The sequence below is a fragment of the Stylophora pistillata genome, chromosome 3 (assembly GCF_964205215.1).
Source record: "Stylophora pistillata chromosome 3, jaStyPist1.2, whole genome shotgun sequence".
Lineage (NCBI taxonomy): Eukaryota > Metazoa > Cnidaria > Anthozoa > Scleractinia > Pocilloporidae > Stylophora > Stylophora pistillata.
The window spans coordinates 37,881,080-37,890,720 of NC_142521.1; the positions used below are offsets into that span (position 1 = coordinate 37,881,080).

General features: G+C 39.1%; 1 pseudogene; it reads right to left on the minus strand.

Annotated features, from left to right (window-relative positions):
• Positions 1 to 702: 702 nt before the first annotated feature.
• On the minus strand, positions 703 to 8,839 carry LOC148735976 (uncharacterized; annotated as a pseudogene).
• Positions 8,840 to 9,641: the final 802 nt, after the last annotated feature.

Below are 9,641 nucleotides of genomic sequence, written 5' to 3' on the forward strand. Positions count from 1 at the left end.
TAATTTCCTACGCTGAACTATTCGATCAGGAGGCACTAAGAGTCACCTTAGCATCCTCTCCTCTTTACTGCTGTGGTATCAATTCTTTGAAGCTTTGAGGCGAAGAAACAAACAAAAAAGGCGAGAGAGAGAAAGAGAGAGAGAGAGAGAGAGAAAGAGAGAGAGAGAGAGAGAGAGTCAGAGAGAGAGAGAGTCAGAGAGAGAGAGTCAGAGAGAGAGAGTCAGAGAGAGAGAGTCAGAGAGAGAGAGTCAGAGAGAGAGTCAGAGATAGAGAGAGAGTCAAAAGATTGGACGCAGTCTCACTTCTCGACCTTGTCTCCCCTTTTTTTTCGCTCGTGCGCCAATAAAGAATATCCCAAACATTATCACATCCTTTGTACACAGAGACTACAGTAGCCTGTTAGGTTTCGGGCTAAATTTCTCCGGAAGGGAAGTTTGTTTGCGCGTACTAGTTAATAATTAGAAGAAACTATCAGCCTTTATTCATTAATAATTAGAAGAAACGACTAGGGTCTTTTTTCAAATTGGTATTATGGACAACACACAATTTTCACTTTATCTATGGAATCAAGAACATGTCCATTGACATAAAACGGATTCTATAACATTAAGGTGGTTAATTCTTTGCAAATTACGTTAATCTTGAAACGGATATTATGCAACCACTAAAAGTGGAACGAATGTTCTCTGTAAGGAACAACTTTAGAGGCCTGGCATGACGCTATACTTTGATAGGGTGCTAGAGAATCCGCCCGAGACTGGTGTCATTTGCAGCGCTCTATCAAAGAATCCCGGCTTTTCAACTTGCTGTTGTCGGCTCTGATTGAGTAGCAGCTGTTGTCTCAAGCCTTCGACTGTCTTCTCCATGCCTTCATTTGATTTCTGCATTTGTGCAAGTCGTTGGTTGAGGGTTTGGTGCAGTCACATGAAATTTTGTCTTTTTTTTTTTCAACCTGCATCATTCTCGCCTTTACCATGTTCTCCATCTGTTGTCGTTCGACCGCTGCTTCAGCTTCCATCTGTTCACGGAGTCTCTTTGTTTCCTCCTCCTGTTTTGACCCAAGTATCTTCATCTATTTACCAAACAGGAAAAAGTTGAGGTCAGACAGCCATAAGAGAGTCATGATGAAGAATATAAGGGCATCTACCCCGGTTCCCCCTTTGTGAGAAAAACATTAAATGTCTCAGTCGCTCAGAATGAATTTCTGGGGAGAAAATCTTAAATAAGATCTATTCTTGCTGGTGTGAATCAACTAAAAATACATTTTAAGGGAATCGTAAGTGATAAGGTTTTTATGAGGTAATATCCACATAACATAGAAATTATGGTATGGTGAGTTTATTTTGGCACATCACAAAATTACATGGAATGAAAAGAAGAGAGAATGAGCTGTGCAGTTTGGCAGATACTCACACCGGATCAAAATGTCTTACCTCCTTTTGGCGCTGGCGATTTTCTCGTTGTAAAACTTTCGTACTTTTTCCAGAGAAACAATGAAATTTCACACCAATATAGGCTTTGTCCAGCAGACGACAATATTCTACCGCATGTAAAAATAATTAAAATCATATTCTTTGCATTACAACTAAATAATCCAGCCATGCTTTCTGACAAAAAAAAACACACAAGAAAGGAATGCTATCCCATAAATTTTCCGTTCCTTTACTTTGCTGTAGAACATAAAAAAAAATTCCCATTTCGTTAGCCATTCCCCTATTTTCCATATTCCTTCCCTATCCACAATTTGATATTCCTCATTTGAAATTTTTAGCAGCACCTACTAAAAATAAATATCATCAGTACGTCAATTAAAGGTGTATCATCAGTACCACAAGTTTTATCTTCTTTTGCTCTCGATAGGCTTTGGCTGCAATTTTCCGACTCAAGTTCTCGTCGAAATCCTTCAATTGTTTCAGCACGCCCAAGTATTGCTGGGTTTCTGTCATAATTTCCTGGGATAAGAGTAGTACTTTTGCTCGTTGCTTTGTCTGTTGGTTTTCTTTACAGTAACTACCAAAGGATTATAAATTGTTATATTCTCTTGTAACTACATAATAATTACTTAGACCAAGAACCGCAATGTACTTGTAATAAAGGATCTGCATTCAATTGATATCCATATTTTTTTTTGTCGGTGAAACTATTAGCAAAAATATGTAAGATACAGATGAGGAGGCTTCAAACTCATTCATTTCTCTAATTTCTGGGTTAACTTTTAATTCCAAGTAAAAGCACTTTTACCGGATGAAATTCGAAGAACACAACAGCATAAACTTGTTTAGTTCCGGTGGCACGAATCCTGTTCAATGTTTTTGGATCCTGCTACAATGTCGTCGAAAATGACTTTGGCGCCTTCCTTTCCTTAAAGCTGAGCGAGGATTGGGTCCAAGTGTTGCTTTTTTAGTGGAGAGCGTTACAAGCCTTTCTAGTAAACTGATTATTTTCAGCCTGCCACTTAACATAATCTCGGTCAGTGATCGCCTAAGAAATCAAGAGGGGGAAAAGACTTTTACATTTACTGTGAATAACAGTCTTTACTTTTCAGTGGGGGATACCTATCCGTGCTGTTGTTAGTTTTTGTTTTGAGTGTGTTTTCAAACAATAAATGAACAGTTATTAGCCGTTCTTACAAGGTTGTATGTCCAGACAGCTACTTAATATTTATCGCTTATTTTATTCGTGTAAGGTTTTTTAGATGCCGCCATGAAATGTACAAGCAATAGCCTCCATCTGGCGCGAAAATATGCACCAATAATGATCATCAAAAATTGTGTAACGACAGGCGTTGGCAAAAGTTGAGGAAAGTTTTGAGCCTCGGGGAGAAAAAACCAAGGATATTTTATTTGCCTCGTAGATCCTTTGCACAACTTGATTTCACTGCATTCGAATTCCGACCAGGTACTCTTGCCTTATCATCAGTGAAAACATAAACAGTTTGTCCTGTTAGTATTCTGCAAAGTATCGAAAATTTCATTCATCCCTACAAAAATGTTGGGAGAACAATGGACGAATTTTTCAAAAGTTCGTCGGAATTGTTGTTTTCTTTTCCAGAGTACTGAATGTGGTATGTTCAAACAAAGTGTAAAACTGAAACTCCTCACCATCAGTTCGTTCAGGTTCCTCTCGGTTGTAGCGGAGCTTATTCCGATTGTTTCAACTTGTAACTGATCAATTGCTTGGCCAAGTACAGTTTCATGACATTAACGAATGTCTACGGAGTCACAAGGCAGTAGAATCGACAATATTGAATGCATGGTGGCGTTGTAGACATGCATGGCTGCGTGCGTTGCTTCAGAACATTTATCAGCTATAAATGTGTCCCAGGCTAACTGGACATTAAGAATCACCCCGGGAGTGTTGATTGTCTTCACGTAAATTTCAAATAAAGGCAGCCAGACCTGGAAATAGGGTGGGTTTTCACGGGATAAAAAATTCTCGGTGTACGGTAGACAAAAGGTCTAAAAAGTGATCTAAAATTGAAGCCATGGCATAGGATTGGGAAGGATGATTCAAGAATTAGGTCGTGATTTAAGATTCCAGAGACTTAGTTTATCCCTCAAATATTGTCCTCAAAACTATTAAATTTTGAGAAATATACAGAAATCTATGAAAAGTTACGTGTTGCTCCTTAACGGAGATGGAAGTTGGAAGAAAATCCAATAATAAGCTTTACCTTCACCAGTCACCAGTTCTCCATCGTTAGATCGCTAAAGCTGTGCTTAGGAGTTAGAGTACTTTTCAACAAGACCTGAACTTTTCTATCCCAGAGAAGAACTCACTGTTGATCTGAATTCTGTTTCTATTGATGTTTTTCATGACCTCTTCATTTACAGATAGCGGAGGTAGTTTGAAGGCATGGAAGCCAGGGGAGAAACTCAAAATGCTTTCAGCGACTTGTTGGGTGTGGTCTGCCTGTCCCATTCCCTGATCCTTGAAAACCTTGTCGGATTAAAAGGCAGTTGTACATGTAATAATGGACGAGTCAATATCTTCTGGGGTGGGAAGGGAGGGTTTTGGAGAGAAGAAAGTTTTCAAAAAGAACAGAGTGGTTAGTTATGATCATCAGCAGCAAATAAAGGAGAGACTGTAGAAAACTGACTGCTTATTAACTGCCAATGAGGGGGGGAGGGTCATTAGAATATTGCAGAGCCTTATAGGGGAACAGGTAAATTTTATCATGACACAACCAAAATCCTCTGTCCCCCTCCCTCCAAGCAATAAACAATGAATGGTCCCTAATTGTTAGTGTTTTGACACGAAAACGTAACGAATCTGAAAGGACAAGGGAAAAGGTTGCCACACCTTTTTTCTCCTGTATACGTACTAGGCTGTAATGTGCTTATTTCACGAGTCATTTTAGCATATCAACCCCTGCCACTCTTCTTTAAATTTTGATGAACGCGGCTTATTACCTGACGCCTATTTACACCTCGACAGAAAAACGGCAAGTAATTAGTGAGCGTGTAAAAGGGTCTCTTGTTACAACGATCAGATCACCCCTGATGAAGGCACTAGTGAGACAGGAGTGTCGAAACGTTGGGTCTATGAATTGTAATTCTAACCTCGCCCTAAATTCTAAGAAAACCAAGGCCATTCTTATCTCAACTCCACAGATAGCTTATGTACATTCTCTCGGAAATCTGGAGTTGGGATTAGAGATCTCTGATATATACTCCACTGGAATGTATAAATGTTACAAAACTCCTAGAAGTACACATTGACTCGAATCTTAAATGGGAATCTCATATTAGTTCTATTCTTAAACCTTGTTATGCAACTCTGAGAACCTTTAGAAAAATAAGGAACTTTACTGATTTTAAACAACGGAAAAATTTGGTAGAAACATTAATTCTGTCTATAATAAGCTACAGTGACACTGTTTTTTATCCACTATCAAACTTTCTCTCAGCCAGACTACAAAGGCTCCAGTTTGCTATCGCTAGTTTCGTCACTTGTAAGTGTGTAAACAGTATATCTACCATCTTGGATCTTGGCTTGCTACCTATCCTGGAGCTAAGAGACTACTCGCTGCTAAACACTATTTTTAAAGCATTGTATTCTGATAACTGGCCCTCCCATTAAAATCTGCAAGTCGTTACAGCCGTTTAGGCACCTCTGTTCCAGTGTTCCTCCAAGGCTTTATATTTCATTTATACAAAGCACCTTTCAACATTCAGCAGCAATGATTTTTTAATGAATTGCCAGCAAATATAAGGAATTGAAAAGATTTTAAAGAATAATGCAGGCTCTGCAAGGCGTTCTTAAAGGTGCGCGCTCAATCTTCCTTGTAAAGACATAGAAACGACCAACCACCAACAATGACATTCTACATATTCATACTCATGTACAGTTTTATTACAATTAGGTTTTTTTATTTCCATTTTTATTGTACATGTAATATAAATATTAGTCTCGTAGGCCTTCACAGATGAAGAGCCACACCTTTTTATGTGGATGTACTGTGAATAATCCGTTATTATTATGTCGCAGAGAAATCAACTGAAAGCTACATTCTAATCAGGCAGCACAGGGCGAAAACCGTAGCCTGTGAGCCATGGAGTAAAAAATAAATGTACATTAACTAATCCTAAGAAGCTTTTCCGTTGTTTCTACGGTCCTCCCTCTAACAGGAATTCAAACTGCCACCTTGAAAGTCCGGGAAATATTCAGCGTGCCCGAGAGCACTGCCCTCTGCATCTTTCGCAGTACGTCTGTGCTTCTGCCTCCCACCAGTTTGCGCATCATGACATCCAGCTCCCGTGACCACCCCCGAGGGCATCCATAATGATGTTATATTGCTTCACCTCGTAGCCTGGGAACTGCTGCCTTAGTTCCCAGCAAAGGGGTCCGTACTTCAGTGTCTTCTCTTCATCCTTTCTTGTCCGATTGTTGACCCACGGGCAGCTCATTTCCAGCGTCACAACTCTCTTGCACATATGATTTACAATGCGTGCATCCACCCTATTGCATCTGACCTCTTGTTGATCAGCATATGTGGGGACATTCCAATAAGCTTTAACATTCTCTGACTCATACACGGGCTTCGGCTTGTCGGGAGAGTACCAGGGTGATATCTCGTTTATAATTATCTTTATAATTATCATCATCATCATCATTATTATTATTATTATTATTATTTTTATTACATTCATTGAATCTTTAAACCAGAGTCGCATCAAACCATGTTAGATATATGCCTATTTACTACAATTTAATAACTCATAAAATAATAAGGGTGTTGTATCCAAACCGTTTATTCCATTTCCAACTCCATGACATCTCCTAACAGTTAATCAATAAACCTTACATCCAAAGAACAGAACCATTTACTCGAACATTCGGGTATTATGTTGATAGGACAAAGTCTAACAGTCCAGTCCGGGAAAACAATATATTCATTAATTTTCTGCGGCTGTAACAAAGGGTTTTACATTGTTTTTTTAGTTTGGAAAAGATATTATTTTTAGGGAGCGTCTGATTTATTCTTTCGTCAACTCTGTCCAACGTTTTAAAATCAGTTGCCTTATCCTTGTAAGGAAGTACTTCTTAATGTCTCTAGAGTCGGGTGGAATGGACCGTCTGAGTAATATCCCTGAGAAGCCGGATAAAGAATGGGAAAGTCTTGTGGAAGAATTCTGTGTCTTTGTGCTCACGCTGAGCGAAGTCTTATTTACGGGTGAATAAAGGCTGATAGTTTCGAAAGAAACTGTTTGGGGCTGCGTCGGTGGGGGTAACGAAATAATTTGGATATATCAACAAAGTTGATATGGTAAATTGGCCGCTGTAACGATTACAAAAGCTGACGTTTCGAGCGTTAACCCTTCGTCGGAGCGAAGGGAGGGACAACTTCATGATAAAACTGCGAAATGTTAAGAAATTTTTATTTCTCGTTTCATCTGTCGCCCACGATAGCTTTTATTTTTATTCTACCTTTGGCTTAGTATCCTTTTTGGGCCTAAAATCTTTATATCAAGGGGTTCCTGTTTCACTGTTGCGTGTTAGAGAAGGTAGACAAGGGTTTATGTTATGGGGAAATTTCAACTACCACGCTGTGTTCGAGAAATAAGTTCGGGAAATAAGCCTCCATCAAGTTCTCATCGGAAGGTTTGAGTACAAAAATCGGATTCTTCGTGTCGACGTTTCAGAGTGCATGCTTCACGAATAGGCTTCAGTATCTAATTAGAGTGAGGAAACCGTGCGCGCTTTAAAATGGTTTAAATAACGTCATGTCGGGAAAACATTATGTACTTGATTCAAGTACAGATGACGGGAAATGGCTTCAGGCGAAGATACTAAAGACAAGCAAAGTCGATCGCGTGAAACTTAAGGATCTAACAGTTCAATGTAAAAAGGGGGTTGACAGGCCGCCTACACGACTGCCCAGCGCGTGTTTAGAATAGCCTATTCAAAGTTTGGCTCTTACGAGTATATCTTCGAGCGATCGCCCTCTTTTGTAAGGTACGAGTGGCGGATTTTTGTATAGCTCGCTCAGTACTGGCTTTGTTTCTATTAAATGCCTGTGTCTCATGAAAATTTGCTTTAGGTTTGGCACTGATGGTTGGTATTGTGAAATAAAAGGCAAGATTCGTTAGTTCGTCTTCGGTTTCTGTTGAAGAGCTAGTTTCCTGTTTTTGAAATTCACCTCTGAGAGAGGGCCTCTGGGTAGCCTCTCTTTCGCAAATGCGCTTTGAAATTTGAAATTTTCTCCTCGAATATTGTTTGAGAGGAGTTTGTTCTGAGAAGTCTAAGGGCCTCTCCTTTTATTAACACTTTCTTAACTTCTTGTGGGTGACAGGAACTATAGTGCGTATACTGAAATGTCTCAGTTTGTTTAAAGTGAGTACGCACATCAAGGATTGCGTCCTTTTCGAATCGTTCGCCTTTGTAGATGTAGGTGTCCAGGAATGTTGTTTCCTTATCAGAAATTTCAGCCGTGAATTTTAATGTTGGATGATGATTGTTTGCTTTTTCAATGAAACGTTCTATTGTTGGTTTGTTTGTACTCCATAGCGAGATGTCGTGTATATAACGTTTCCAAACAAGCGGTTTGAAAAGGTTTTTTTCAAGGATTACAGTGTACAGCCCAAATATAAGTATTGTAGTTAATACTATCAACTGAGAAATTCTTTCTTGAACATGGTTTACCCGGCGTTCACAAAGTTCCAAGTCATGCTTCGGCTTTCCGACTGTTTTTAAGCATTTCTTTAAGCGAATCTGGCAATCTCTCTGGATATCTTGAGTCATCTTTATATGTACCCCAACAGCAATGTTTAGTTGCAACCACTTTAGAAATTAGAGCACTTTTTGATCGAAAATATTCTTGCTTCTGACATGTTTCGCATACAACTCCTTGTAAAGACTCCGAGTGTCTGTCCTAAACCAGCGGGGGGTTTAAAGATGACATATCTATTTTTAGACCTGACGCGCAGCGCCATTCATTGAGCGCATGTCTATTGGGAACCCCTGCTGAGTTCTAGATCAACACAGAGGCCAACCAAAACAGTGAAAGTAAATATCTGATTGTCATCCAAACCTCCTCCCTTCACTGCATCAGTTCCCTCTGAGTCTAACAAGATCACAGTACATTCCCTGCCAGTGGAATCCTGAAAACCGAAGTAGAAAGTTGCAAGTTGTTGGAGCTATGGTGTGCGCAACGTAAAAAGAGACATCATCATGTCTTAGGCGAGTCAAAGATAGTCGAAATATGTTTGGACTGAAGCATTGTTGATGGTAAAGTTGTTAAAATTACAACCGTATGTGTTTGTTTACTTTGCTTTCCATGTCTCTGTGACATCGCTGAGTATGAAAAACTTTTTGATGTGTTATTCTTATTGCCATCACCGGAATAAAAGATCTGCCCATCTATATAGCTGCTGTCTCTTCTTTTCTGTGACCTGTGGACCTTCGTTTTAGCTTCAAGGAATACGGAATTTAAGGAATCCTCCTCCTAATCTCAAAACGAAGCAAACTGGAAACTACTGTAGCTTGAAATAAGACGAGGATAGGTAAGGAGGAGTCAGTTAAGCGAAGCTCAAGCGTACAGTATTTAATTCAATTCGTGTGCTTGTTTGTAAACCTTCAACTTTTTTTTAATCGTCTACAACCGTTGCTGTTTGTTGTTTGTAAATGAGAACATTTCCCTTGTTGTAAAATAAAGTTTTTGGTCACTTGAAGCTATTTGCATAAAAGAAAAATGATTGTTCTCTTTTACTGCTCCCTACATGGACAAATATCTGTGAATGCGTCAAATATTTATTTTGTGTATTAAAATGTAAGTTGAGTGAAACAAAGAATTAATGAATCAGGTGTTTTTTCGCCACATCGAAGGAAATACGATATACGTTAGGGAAAGTAAGTTGCTTTAGGTATTTATCTTGCGATTGATTCATATTTTTTCCCGTAATAGGCAATTGTATATTTGGGGGGAGGATGGATCAAGCTACTTCTTACAAAAGCTGAGCTGAAAAAAAGAGGACTAAGGTTCAAAAAAGAGCTAGATGGCAACTGATTTGGCTAGGTAATGAGTGGAGTAACAAGTTAGAATAACTTGGCTGTTTTTAAGTCGTGTGTTGTATCAACGAGGTACCAAAGATTCAATCTGAAATCTGCTTGACAAGCAAATCAGAATACACCGTATACA